Below are 14,807 nucleotides of genomic sequence, written 5' to 3' on the forward strand. Positions count from 1 at the left end.
TAGGAAACTCTATGTGCGGCCCAATCCACTTCGATCACAGCGTCGCCACAGTATATTTCGTCGTCGCGCGCTTCACTGCAAACCATGCGCTGTCCTGTTCGCTCGTATCATCATCATCAGCCTGTCTTATGTCCACTGCAGGACGAAGGCCTCTTCATGTGATCTCCAATTACCCCTGTCCTGCGCCAACCGATTCCCACTAGCGCCCGCGAATTTCTTAATTTCATCGCTCCACCTAGCCTTTTGTCGTCCTCGATTACGTTTTCTTTCTCTTGACACCCATTCTGCAACACTAATGGTCCAACGGTTATCTAACAGTCGCTTGTTCCCCCAAATCTAGTACGCTCTAGAGAGACGAAGAGAGCTTAGCGCTGGAATGAAGTATATATGAAGATGACAGCCATGACTTAACGCCACGGAGGAAGGAAGCTCCATTCCTCCATGCTTAACGCCATCCTCCCAGCGCCGACATTGCTTAAAGACACAGCCTTCGAGATAGTCTACATATATCTGTAGCAGCAATGAGCTTTGGGTTTCAATAAACCGGCGTTCCCGCTGCCTGAAATCAACGAGAAAGAAACTTGGCATAGGGCAAACCAAGATGTATGTACTGAAAAATAAGCAGGGTAATATCATCATTGCTGATGGCTGCGTTACATATAGTAAAATTACTGACCTCAGTAATTCTCGTAAACTTCAAGACGACATTATTAACGTTCTGTTATGGTGTAACAAGTGGTCTATGAAGCTTAACTTAAGCAAATGTAAATGCATGCGCGTATCACAGCGTACCAATAGTACTAATCTGCATACATATTTCCTCAATAATAGCCCTCTCGCAGTTGTCTCATCGTGCAAATACCTTGGACTAAACATCACCAGCAATCTTTCCTGGCACATGCATGTCAACATTATATGTAGCAATGCCAATCGCATGTTGGGCTATTTGCGCCGAAACTTCTCATCCGCACCATCGTCACTGAAACTAACTCACTACAAAACATTAGTTTGCTCCAAACTAGAATACGCATGCGCCATTTGGGACCCGGCTAACGTTACACTCATAAACAGCACAGAAGCCATTCAAAATCGTGCAGCGCATTTCATCTTATCAAACTACTCCTGACTTGCTAGCGTTACCTCAATGAAAACAACACTTAACTTACCAGAACTTTCTTTCCGTCGTAGATGCTTCCGCCTTTCGCTATTCCATAAAATCGACCACCACAACCCTTTGTTGAAAGAACAGCTTATCACCCAACCGTCATACCTATCATCTCGCTCTGACCACAGTTTCAAAGTTGGTGTGCCGTCGTCACGTACTAAACTTTGTAGTAATGCATTCATCCCTAGCACAAGCAAAGATTGGAACCACCTTCCCGCCACCGTTGCAGGCATCCTGGGTACGGACACCTTCAAAACCAGTATTCATGAAACGCCACGTTGAGTATGTCTTTGTATCTTGCACAATTTTTTTTGTTTTGTTCATCCACTCCTTTCTGTAATGTCTTCGAGCCTTGAAAGTGTCTTAAGTAAGTAAATAAATAAATAAATAAATAAATAAATAAATAAATAAATAAATAAATAAATAAATAAATCAGCAATCTCGAAGATATAGTAAAAGCAGTGGAAGAATTCTATACTGACCTGCACAGTACCCAGAGGAGTCAGGATACCTCAATTAGAAACAGTAATGAACAGGATACAGAAACTCCTCCTATAGCTAGCGATGAAGTCGGATGAGCCTTGCAAGCCATGAAAGGAGGAAGAGTGGCAGGAGAAGATGGAACAACAGTCGATTTAATCAAAGATGGATGTTTCGCTATATCTCGTATAGTGGACGATAGAACACTGGACTTTTGTTAACGAAGGTTAACTGGGATTATTAAGCATGAAGTACAGAGGAATGGCTGTGGTTACATGGAGGTACAGAGAGTCGAGTGTTTTGAGACGGGGCGGCCGACTAGCAGGACAGGAGCGGGAGTGCCAGACGCAACCTGATATGTCGTCTGCTCACAGTTCATAGAGGAGGAGGGCTGCCGCTATGGTGGGAGCGGAGGTTTTAGAAGGGGCGCGTGGCCACTGTGTAACAGTGCACATGCAGGATGGTGGCGCCATTTTTTGAGCCTTCTTGTAACAATGGGGGAGACATAATGCTTGGAAAACTAGATTTATACAAAGGGTCCTATCGGCTGCAAGGGTCCCAGAATATTGGAAGAATGCAAAAATTATACTAGTCCACAAAAAGGGAGACGTTAAAGAAATGAAAAATTATAGGCCCATTAGCTTACTCCCAGTATTATGTAAAATATTTACCAAAATAATATCCAATAGAATAAGGGCCACACTGGACTTTAGTCAACTAAGGGAACAGGCTGGCTTCAGGAAGGGATACTCTACAATGGATCACATCCATGTCGTTAATCAGGTTATCGAGAAATCCGCAGAGCATAATAAGCCTCTCTATATGGCTTTCATAGATTACGAAAAGGCCCTTGATTCAGTAGAGATACCAACAGTCATAGCGGCATTAGGTAATCAAGGAGTACAGAACGCTTACGTAAATACCTTGGACAATATCTACAGAGGTTCAACAGCTACCTTAATTCTACACAAGAAAAGCAGGAAGATACCTATAAAGAAAGGGGTCAGACAGGGAGACACAATCTCTCAAATGCTATTCACTGCGCGCTTAGAAGAAGTATTCAAGCTATTAAACTGGGAAGGCTTAGGAGTAAAGATCGATGGCGAATATCTCAGCAACCTTCGGTTTACCGATGACATTGTTCTATTCACCAACAATGCCGACGAGTTACAACAAATGATTGCGGACCTTAACAGAGCGAGTGTAAGAGTGGGGTTAAAGTGTAATATGCAGAAGACAAAGATGATGATAAGTAGCCGGGCAAAGGAACAATAGTTCTGGATAGCCAGTCGTCCTATAGAGTCTGCGAAGGAGTACGTTTACCTAGGTCAATTAATCACAGGGAACCCTGATCATGAGAAGGAAATTCACAGAAGGATAAAAATGGGTTGGACCGCATACGGCAGACATTGCCAGCTCCTGACTGGAAGCTTACCATTATCATTGAAACGGAAGGTGTACAATCTGTGTATATTATCAGTGCTGACATATGGGGCAGAGACTTGGAGGCTGACAAAGAAGCTCGAGAACAAGTGGAGGACCGCGCAAAGAGAGATGGAATGAAGATTGCTAGGCACAACGTTAAGAGACAGAAAGAGAGCGGTTTGGATCAGAGAGCAAACAGGTATAGAATTGACATCAAGAAAAAAAGATGGAGCTGGGCAGGTCATGTAATGCGCAGGTTAGATAACCGTTGAAGCATTAGGGTTACAGAATGGGTACCAAGAGAAAGTAAACGCAATCGAGGACGACAGAAGACTAGGTGGAGCGATAAAATTAGGAAATTCGCGGGCACTAGTTGGGATCGGTTGACGCAGGATAGGGGTAATTGGAGATCGCATGGAGAGGCCTTCGTTCTGCAGTGGACATAAAACAGGCTGATGATGATGATAAACCAGCGTTCCCGAGTTTTGTCAGTGTTGACGTCATGGCTGACGTGGCCCTAGGGACTAGAAGTCGTTAAGACAGAACTAGCCCAAATATAGCCATGGAGCCAACTCAGCATTTTCGACGCCAGCCCCCATAAAAGGTAGCCCAATTTTGCTATCAATAGCCCAATCTGAAAACCCTGTCTGAGCGCAACAAATGGAAAGTGCTAGCGCTTCAGCTGGAGCGGTCAGCACAATTGAACAGTGAGTAAGTGAAAGACACGTAGCCATGTGTGCATAGGCCCACAATGTGGGAGAATACTCACACTCACTCATAATTTTTCCAGGCCCCGCACTCACGTTCACGCTCACCTCCACTCACAAGCACCCACGCACGCTCGCACTCACCTCCACTCGCACTCACTGGCACTCACTAACCTCCACTCACTCCCTCAAACTCGCACTCGCCTCCACTCACTCACACTCGCACTCACCTTCAGTCAAACACATGGCACTCACTCGAATTCACCTCCACTCACACTCACTCGCACTCACACTCACCTCCGCTCACACTCACTGGCACTCACTCGCACTCGCACTCACCTTCACTCCCTCACTGGCATTCACACTCGCACTCACCTTCACTTTCACACATGGCACTCACTCAAACTCGCACTCACCTCTACTCACACTCACTGGCACTCACTCGCACTCACCTCCACTCACTCAATGGCACTCACTGACACTCATACTCACCTTCACTCACACAGATGGCACTCACTCGAACTCGCACTCACCTCCACTCACACTCACTTGCACTCCCCTGCGCTCACGCTCACGTGGCACTCACTCGCGCTCGCACTCACGTCCGCTCACACTCACTGGTACTCACTCGCACTCACGCCTTTTAAATGATCGAGTGCGAGTGAATGTCGAGTGGGTGCACTCATGAGTGAGTGTGCTGCCCTCTGCCGCTCACAATTCATGTATATTCAGACCGAAGCTTCCAATTTAGCACCTCTTACATCTGGAGTGGGAGAAGGCAGTGTTTTGGGCCCAGCTTTATTTTTAATATACATAAACGATTTGTCTTCCCGATTACATGGTGACATCTGTCTATTCTCTGACGGTTGTTTTTCGCACCGCCAAATTAATTGTAATCTGAGCTCGGTGGCACCGTAGAAATGCGGTTCGCAAATTGCCCGTTCGTCCATATGTTGCAGTTCGTCTTCGGCCTGCTGCCACAGGCGACGTGCGCCTCGGAACTACCAGGACCGCTGTGACTGCGATGGACCGGTATGCAAGGAATGACTACGCACCGATGCTGCCAACACGGATCTTCGACTATCAGCTGCATCAGCTTACCGGCACATGCGCCTACCCATCTGCTGTAGAGCGCCACCCAGAGTCTGCACAATCCGCGGCTATATATGCGTTCCACAAGGGACCCGGCCCCTGTCACAGGGCACGGTGGCACCGTAGACATGCCGTTCACAAATAGCCCATTCGTATATATTTTGCACGTGAGAAAGCGGTTTGGAAAATGCATCCGCTCAAGTGACCGTTTCTTGCTTGTGTTGCCGTGCCCTTGGCAGTATAGAGCTGTGGGTGAATCGTGCATGACATATTTTAAGAAGCTATTGTTGATGGGTGGAGATATTGAAAGCAACCCGGGCCCTGGCCTTGAGGAAATCGCCAAACAAGTTACCGAAATTGCTTCCGACATTAAAGATATCAAAGAAAATCGACTAGCGGATATAGATAGCAAGCTTGATGTCATTAGGAAACTTGAAATTGAAGTCATCGCATGCCATACAGAAATGGCTTGTACGAATAAGGTAATTAAGCGTCTTGATGAAAGAATAGACGACCTAGAAAACCGCAGCATGAGGTCAAACGTAATTGTTTATGGCCTACCAGAAATCGAACAAGAAACAAGCGAAGGGTTAGAACAGGCCGTAAACGAAGAAATAATCGCAAAAATCCTTGAACTGGAACCTGTGGCCATAGAGCGCATACATAGCTTAGGAAGACGAGGACCAAACAAGACGAGGCCAGTCATATTTAAATTACTAGACGCAAGAGATAAAAGTGCCAGACTAAGAAACGGCTTTAATCTAAAGAACTCAGACCTCACGATAGGGGAAGATCTTTCGCGAAAACTTAGAGAGACCCGAAAGAAACTCTGGGACAGTGCTAAGCAATACCGCGAAAATAAACACAAGGTGTCGTTAGCATACAACAAACAATTCATTAACAACCGTGTTTTCATCTGGGACGACGAAAAGAATGACAGGGTAGAAATAAAGAAACAGGACAAAATGGAGTAAAAAAAGAACGCGAACGTGGAAAAACGAAAAAGAAAAACGAAGTAAACCGCCAGGCAACACGCCAATACCAGTGCAAGAAAAAATGACGTTGTTAAACGTAAGCGCTCGAAGTGTCTTGAATAAGGTACAGCCATCTGAAAACTTAATGCTCGATCGTGAACCATATATAGTGGCAATCACCGAAACATGGTTATCGTCTGTCTCAAGTCATGAAGTTACTCCCCCAAACTACGTACTGGTTCGGAAAGATAGACAATCATGTGGTGGAGGCGTGGCGTTAGCAATAAAGAAATCAATCCCACTGGTCATTCTTCAAGAAGTAGCTGATGCTGAGGCAATCTTTTGTAAGATTAACACTAAAGGCAAAAGTACAGTTGTTGGCTGCATATATCGAAGCCCCGTATGTGGACACGAATGCATAATTGTCATACAAGAATATCTGCAGCAACATGCTCCAAATTGTCGTGTTATTCTTATGGGTGATATTAACCTTTCCGACCTTAACTGGTCGACCATGCAGTACACAACAAAGGCTTCAGAAGCCCTTCTAGATATGATGTTAAATGTTAACTTTCGCCAAATTGTGGAATGCCCCACAAGGGTGCAAAACGAGTCTCAGAGTATACTTGACCTGATCTTGTTAAGTAGCAACTTTCTCTTAGGACAAGTGAAGGCCGAAGTAATAGAAGGAATATACGATCACAATATTCAGATGTGCATCTTACCTCTAGAATAAAAAATATCAGTGCAAACCACAGCCCAAACTATAATCAATTTCGACAAAGCAGACGACGCCCACATACGAACCTATTTAGCTCACGAATTCCAAGTTTTAGGCATTGGCCTCAGATCCTTTGACTGATGTAAATGTTGTCTGGATGCGTTTTAAAGACATAGTGTCACAGTGTGTAACAAATTTTATTCCTGTTAAACCGAAAAAAAACATTGAAAAAATAACCCGTGGATTACTCGGGAATACATGCAAAACGCCAGCTCAAGAGGTCACGCAAAGTTAGCAATAACCCATCTAACAACCGTAGGCTAGCGCTTGCAGCAAAAAATTTCAAACTGAAATCCAAAGAAGAGAAACGCCTCTACTTCAGCACTGTGCCCCCCAGCTATATAAACAACAACCCACATAGATTCTGAAACCACTTTCGCCGAAAAAACACACTCACAAATCAGCTCTCGTCAAGTGAAAAAGCCGATAAAGCCAATAGATATAAACAATTCTTTCGTTCGGTCTTCACAAAAGATAATGGCGTCATGCCGGACTTAGTTCCACGGACTGTTTCTATTACCGACCCACTCGTTATCACAGACGCTGGTGTTCTTAACCTTCTTCTTGCCCTAGACACTGAAAAAGCGTGTGGTCCGGACAATACAACCAACCAATTTCTTAAAAGGTGCGCATGGTAGTGCAGCAGATACCTCGGCCTTATTTTCCGTAAATCCCTTTCAACATCAAACTACCCAAAGATGGGAAAATAGTTAAAATTATTCCGATCTACAAATCAGGAGATCCATAGAATCAAATTTCAGACCAATGTAAACTACTCGAACATATAATTCTAAAACAGTTAGCAATATTTTTTTTAATGAAGGCATATACTTTCTCTAAACTAGCATGGTTTTCGCAGGGGTTTATCTACCATAACTCAATTAACCGAAGTCATACACGATCTCGCGCTGGGTATTGACAATCACAGCCAAACGGACATAACCCACCTTGCTTTTTCTAAAGCGTTCGACTGTGTTTGTCGCACCAAGTTAATAACTAAACTAAAAAAGATTATCGTAGACGGAGAAATTGTTGCTTGGGTTTGTGGGTTTTTGTTTAATAGGTGCCAGTTCGTTATTTTCGAACATATCAGATCAGATATAGTACCGGTTACGTCAGGAGTGCCCCAGGGTTCCGTTCTCGGGCCCTTGTTATTTCTCCTGTATATTACTGACACAGTTTATATAGACTGTAAAATAAAGTTATTCGCGGATGACTGTATCATTTATAGAGAAATTAAGAAGGATCAAGATCGCTACTCCCTTAACAAATCACTTAGTACTATTACAGAATGGTGCCCAGACTGGCAGATGATAATAAATGTAAAAAAATCAGCATGCATGAATATAACGAGGAAAAAAGAACCTTCAGGCTCTTGCTACACCATAAATGGCACAACTTTGACTAAAGTACAGAAATATAAATATCTAGGCTTAACAATAACGTCAAACCTAAGGTGGGATGAGCATATTCATCACATTACTTCATCTTCTACGCAAAAGTTACTTTTTCTTCGCAGATCACTCCAACTGGCACCCTTGTCAACAAAACTCCTAGCATACAAAACATTCGTAAGGCCGATCCTCCAATACGGAAACACTGTATGGTTCTCTCATACCCAGACTAACATAAAGAAAATAGAAAAAGTGCAAAGGAAGGCCATTCAATTTATCCATAACAAATTTAGACAGGAAGACTCTCCCTCTAACCTTCTAGCTATTTCTGGGCTCCTTACGCTCGAAGCACGAGCGAAACAGGCACGTTTGAAATTTCTTCATCAACTCCTGCATAATTATTTCAAAATTGACACCTCAAATAACATTTCTTATTCACAAACACGACCTAGCAGGCACAAACATACACATGCCTTAGTAGAGTATAAATGCAATAATGATGTTTTTAAATGTTCCTTTTTTTGCGGTTGCCATCCGTGAATGGAATATGTTAACGCCTCTCACCACTAACGCCGAGTCACTGTCTCAGTATGAATTAAAAATTGAAAAACATTTTCTAACAGGTTGTAGCGCGTATACTACTAGCGAGCTCAAAATAGAGCAAAGGGTGCCTCTCCTGGTTCCCCGCTCACATGGGGAAAGACATTCACCCGCAAAAACCCAACCTCAATGAAACGGCCCACGACCGTGTGCGAGAACTTACCCGCCGCGACGGTCCCACGGCCTCCGAGGGGCTGGACATTCAATTCAATGACCCGCTGCTAAATTACCACGAAATCGCCTCACACTATCGAAAAGGCATAACCGAATTCCCGCTCCCGCACGCCAAACTCGAACGCACGCAGGCGGCGGCGTTTCGAATGCTACAGACGGACTCGTATCCGTCACGAGGCCTACTAAGCCACTACAGCTCAGAAATCCCGGCAAATTGCCCAGACTGCCCAGAACTCTACTGCTCACTCTCGCACATGCTATGGCAATGTACCGTGTTACCAAAGGGCCCTCTCTTCAGTGAGCCCGAATGGGAGGAAGCCCTCAAAAGCCCGGACCTCAAACTCCAACTCAAGGCCGTCCAGAGGGCCCAAGAACTGGCGGAGCGTCACCACGTTCCCGTCCCGACTTGGGCGTCGCCTACGGTTTCTGCCGAAGGAGTTCCCCGCGTGGGATCTCCAACGACTTCAAACCCCTCAGGACTTCAATAAAGTTCTTGACTGACTGACGGAACAGGTTGAAATTGCTAGTACTATTATTAAATCATGCAAACCAGCATGTACTTGTACCCTCTGTAAGTAGCGGTGTATGTAGCGTATAATGCCTAACTTATTATTTATTATATCTTGAAAATTAGCATGTACTTGTATTTGGTGCATACATTATGTAGCGTAAACTGTCTATGTGTAAAGTGCAAAGCTGATGTTATACATGTATTGCTCGATTTTTAACGTGATGAACGTTCTTTGTTTATGTACATATACATAGTGCCCACCTGCTATGGTCTCAGTAGGGACTGTCAGTATTGTAAATAAATATATAAAATTAAATATGATGTCATCATATACAAAATTCCACATTTTCTTGGTGTCAGGATTGGCAAATGACCGTAATTGCCCAAAGTAATGCTAACAGTAAGTAGAGAGAAATAGATATCTGATTTTATTTACATTATTAATGACACACTTCTCAATTGTGCATTTCAGGGAAAATATTTTAGTGTCACTTTAACATGCGCTCTCCAATGGGAAATCCATGTTAACCACATAACATCAAGTGGAAATCAATGTACATGCTTAGCACCAAAGCAACTCACCTTTAGAAGACGCCTTCGTCTTGCGCTAGCAGATACAAATCTGCTGGCCTACGAAATGCTTGTTCAACCAGTGCTGGAGTACGCCTGTATTGTTTGATTTACATACACAAAAGAACTCATAAGAAGGGGTGCAGAGGAAGGCAACAATGTTCACATTTAATAAATACATGTTAACGGATTCATCGAATGAATTATTAAAAAGAGCTATTTTATTAACAGTGCAAAGTAGGGCAAAACTAGCATGACTAACGTATTTGTTTAAATTTATTCATGGTGGCAAAACCATTGACCCATGCGTACGAAGTTCTTTGAATCGTTCTAGGTCAACACGCCACAAGCACTCTTGAACACCTAATGAATACACCTTTATTTCACCTTGCTTTAAATATTCATATTTCCTTAAAACAATTAGGGAACGGTATGAACTTGGTACTTCCATTACTAACGCTTTATATTTAAATAACTTCATGACTTCGAGTGGCCACAAACTTTAACGGCGTTTGCTTGGATCTTGCCCCTCGTTGATCATCGAGGAGAGAACGGCACGTAGACGAGACGACGTAAAACAAACGTGTTTAATACATCGCTACGGGCTAGCAAACATCGAGCAACAGAGCACCGTAGTGTATGCCAGCAACTCCAAAAGTTAGAAGCAGAGTTCTTATATACAGAGCAGCGCGCTTTCCTTATATCCCTTACGGAGTTCTATCTCCACAGCACTGGAATCTGGAACAAACAATTCCAATGCATGTTCATGCTTTGAAGGCCACATTGGCTTTATTTGTGTACTCGCGCGTTGCATGCCGTTCATTCGGTGTGTATTTGAATAAAAAATAAAACTACTGCGCGGTGTAGCGCGCGTGCATATAGAACGCGCCGCGGGCACAGGCAAAAGCAACAAAAGAAAACTGCGCATCCTACGTGGGGGGGGGGGGCGGAAGCGGGGAGCGAGCCGGACAAGTCACTACAATAATTTTAAAAAAGCTCCTTTGGAGAGGAGGTGCCGCGCAGCTGCTGTTCCTGTTGCTAAGAAGACGTAGGCAACCATGTGCGCCACCACTTTCCTAAAGTATCGCCCTCCCGAAAGGGCCGTAACTGAAGGGCGCCTTGGCGCTAGCGTCGAAAAGAACGGCTGTATAACTCGACCAATGGGCGCCATGCGGAGATTCACACGGCGGTCTGGAACACGAGCACGGTTAGAGTGACCTAGAATCCTCCATGCCTAGAATACTGAGTGTCCAAAGCGCCGGCTCCCGCGTGAGGCTTTTGCGGAGAACTGCAGCGTCGCTGCTGTGCAGGACCCGTGGGCTTTCTGCGCTCGTGAAGCAAGTGGAAAGCCAGATGCGTCTGCTACTCGCTGCAGTTTTCTTGCGTTGTTTCTACGCAAGACACTTGGAGGCTATTTAACTTCAGTGGTGCAGTACGGCATGGAACTGACCCGTCTTTAAGCGTTGTCTTAGTGCTGGGGTAGCAAGACAATGGAAAAACCATGTGTCGAACAGCATCAGCGTGGCCTAGTTCCGGTCCTCGAGTTCAGAAACAGTAATGTGGGAGCTGTACGTTCATAGAAATGCGCAAAATGAAGTTGCACGCACAAAGGGGGAATGAAAATAAAGTTATTCGCATGGGGAATTGGGAAAAAAGGGTGATGTATGCAATAATTAAGAGTAACAAAAAATCTAAATTGCTCACGCAGTCAACTGCAGTACTTCAGTGATGTTACAGCTTCCATCACCACTACGAGCTTTCCGGTCACGCTTGCCAGTGGTTGACACTTGTTAGACAATTTGTTGACACAGTTCGACAATTTGTTAGCCTTGACTAGTACTTTATCACCCAAAGAGCACCGAAAGAGAGCTTAAGGGAAACGAGATAAAGAGTAAAGACGGCCGTAGCGCCGTAATCATTTCGCTTCAGAGAGCGTGCAGCAACTAGATTCACCGTGCTTAGACGAAGCTTGAATGAAGTGCATACATTAGAAATAAAAGCAATGTCAGGTAAACTTTATTCCACGTGGTTTTACACAAAAAGGTGTCCCACTGGAAGAGACTGTGAAGATATTCAGAAAAAAACAAATTAAGGCCATAGATACCAGCATTCTTGCTGTATAAATTACATCACTGCCAAATCAAAAATACGGCAAGCAATGCACAAGCGTAAAAGTGTTATTTCACATACTTCAGAAAATTGATTAGGAATACTAACCTGCTCTATATAAATAATAAATATATTAAACAAATGTAGAGGCCTCGTATGTTCCATGCCTGACAAAAATATAACATTAGAGAACAAATATTCATTATGAACAGGTACAGACTGGACGTTTCGGTGTATGCTGGAGTCAGTCATGCATCGGCTTTGTGTCTTTCTATAGGGATCACTGTACATCAATAAAAAATATTCATCCGAGGTGCTGGGACTGCTACACCATAAGAAGTGCAATAGGTGAGAACAGATTAAAATAATCCAGTCTCATGTACAACAGCTTAACCTCATATATTTTGAAGATTCACGGTGGTTAGCGTTCGCGCGTTTCAAAAACATTGCGAAAAAATGGAGACGAGTAGTTACGTAGAAAGCTATAATTTCAGCGGTAAGTGAGTGCCGCGAATGGGGCACCCGACCACAACTTCGCGCTTTTTCCTGATGAGTTCAATAACGTCCATGCATCCCGATTTTGCGATGAAGCTAAAGAGTACTGAACACCCTGTGAAAAGGTTCTCAAAATCTCTGATAAATCTAAAGAGATGGCCAGACGAATATAGCCTGCTTGTGCCGCAGCTAGACGTGTGTAGTCAGCTGCGCTCACCTGGCTACCATATTCTTTCTTGGTCAGTAGAATATCGCGACAGCGTTCACACTTTGTTTTCGAAACAAACTTTCTACTGACATAGCGGCAAAGGTAAAAAAAACAATGAGCCTTTCATCACTTTTTTGAGACACGCGTTCGGTGTGATCCGGTTCTGCACCGGACTGGTTGCCTTCTTCTATCAGCCTTTCGATCAAGCCAAGTTTTCTGGCTTTGCACCACCTGCATCATCTTGAAATCATCATTGACTCTGAATTGATGCAATGATGCAATGCTTGGCAATGCGGCGGAGGCGCGTAACTGCGGAATGAGCGAAGAGAAGAAAGTAAAGAAACATTGGGAGCGGTGATGCAATGTGGGAACGACATATTACGCTGTATGATAGCTCAATATGGGCTGAGCAGCGAGCGAGAAAGGTTAGGAGACTGGAAGTGATGACGTAATGCGGAGACGACATTTATAAGATTACGCCATATGACTAAAAAGGTGCAGGGGCTTTACGTATGATAGGTCAATGAGAAGATAGAAAGGAGCGAGGTTCGGAGGTGATATGACGCGGAGACATCCGGTCAACCCGCCAGACGCATTGAACCTTACATCTGGGTCATCTGCATTTGTACGGCCCCTCCTCGTATTAGGAAATTTTCCATTTATACATAAATTATCTTTTTTCTGGATTGAAATGAATATACAACTATTACTGGCCCAGCCGTTTACGCCTTTATTATGTGAAAGTTGAACTGCTACAACAGCCTTGTTACATAATCCGTGAGTCCTCCCATAAATCATCAACATGCAAGTTTGCCCATGCTATCATATGCAACTGGCCCGCCAGTGGGATAAGCGTAATTTATTGCCTAACGCAGGATTGTTACGTAAACTAGCAAGCATTTACTGTGCGTGACGATGTTATGTGTATTTGCATTAACTTACCACCCTTGATGAACTACAAATATTTCTATATAAATGTCAGTACTGCTAAGGCCTTCAATGGTAGTAAAACGTGAAAAGTTTACTTCCTTATAAGTTGTCTCTTCATTATGTAATTACAACTACGTATTAATTGATCAGCAAGTATAGTTGCTATGTACGAACTGGCGAGCATGCAGAATAAATTGCTATATTTACTTTCATGTTAAGAAGGAAACAGCAGAGCGCGGGAAGCGGTCTTGTAGAGCAAATCGAACCCATAAAATAAAAGGAAGTAAATGATAGGTGCAACGCGTTAGCATGAGCAAGCCGTTTATATCTGCTTCGTCCTCCTGGGTCTATTTTGTGGCACGTTTACATTCGTCATGCCACACTTAATTAAATACCTCCACTCACAATGAAGTGCGCGCTGAATGTGTGCCAGAAACAGCCCCGCAAGTGAGGACCATTGCGGTGACAAACCTGCAAGCATAGAAGGAAATATACAAAATCCCCGTATATACAGCACACAAACGCGTTCTCTGTGTGGCGAGTCACTGCAGTATTATCTTGCAGTTACGTAGTATATTACATTACATCCGCAAAATTACTCCATCTTTGCCACGTGCGTGTTGACATGCTCGAGAGCAACGACAGGGTCCGCCCTTGTATAGAGGCTTTCGATTCTTTAGTCGGTGGGTGGTTATTAAAGTGCGTACAAGTCTTGTGACGGTCAGTCGCTGTGAGGTGGTCGGGAAAAGCATCTGCAGCTTGTTCCTCAAATTTCTCAGATGTGCACTAAAGAGCGACCAGCGTGTGTAATAGTATTACAGTATTGGTTTCTCCTGTTATAGCGTAGAACGTGTCACAACTTACTGAGACCTGTGCGCTCAAATGACGCGCAGCGGTCCATCCACTAGTCTCTGGCAAGTTTCTTAGCATGACATCTTGCCTGCCCAGTCTTGCGCAGAACATTGATCAGGGTTTGTTGCGTGCGGCCACAATTTAAGTATGCGGTATGCAGCTCGGTTTGCTCACCCCAAAGTTGCAGCAGCTGCTTGTCATGGCTGGATGTTGCCCCCGGTAAGATCTAGTTCGCATGTCGTGCGTGTTGCTAGCGATTCTTCAACATCTTCACATTCTGCAGACTCAAGTGCGTTACGGAAATGCGCCTAGCCTGAAACCCTGATTTTTTAAAATATGG

This window comes from Dermacentor albipictus, chromosome 8 (genome assembly GCF_038994185.2).
Source record: "Dermacentor albipictus isolate Rhodes 1998 colony chromosome 8, USDA_Dalb.pri_finalv2, whole genome shotgun sequence".
In the NCBI taxonomy this organism is placed as follows: Eukaryota; Metazoa; Arthropoda; class Arachnida; order Ixodida; family Ixodidae; genus Dermacentor; species Dermacentor albipictus.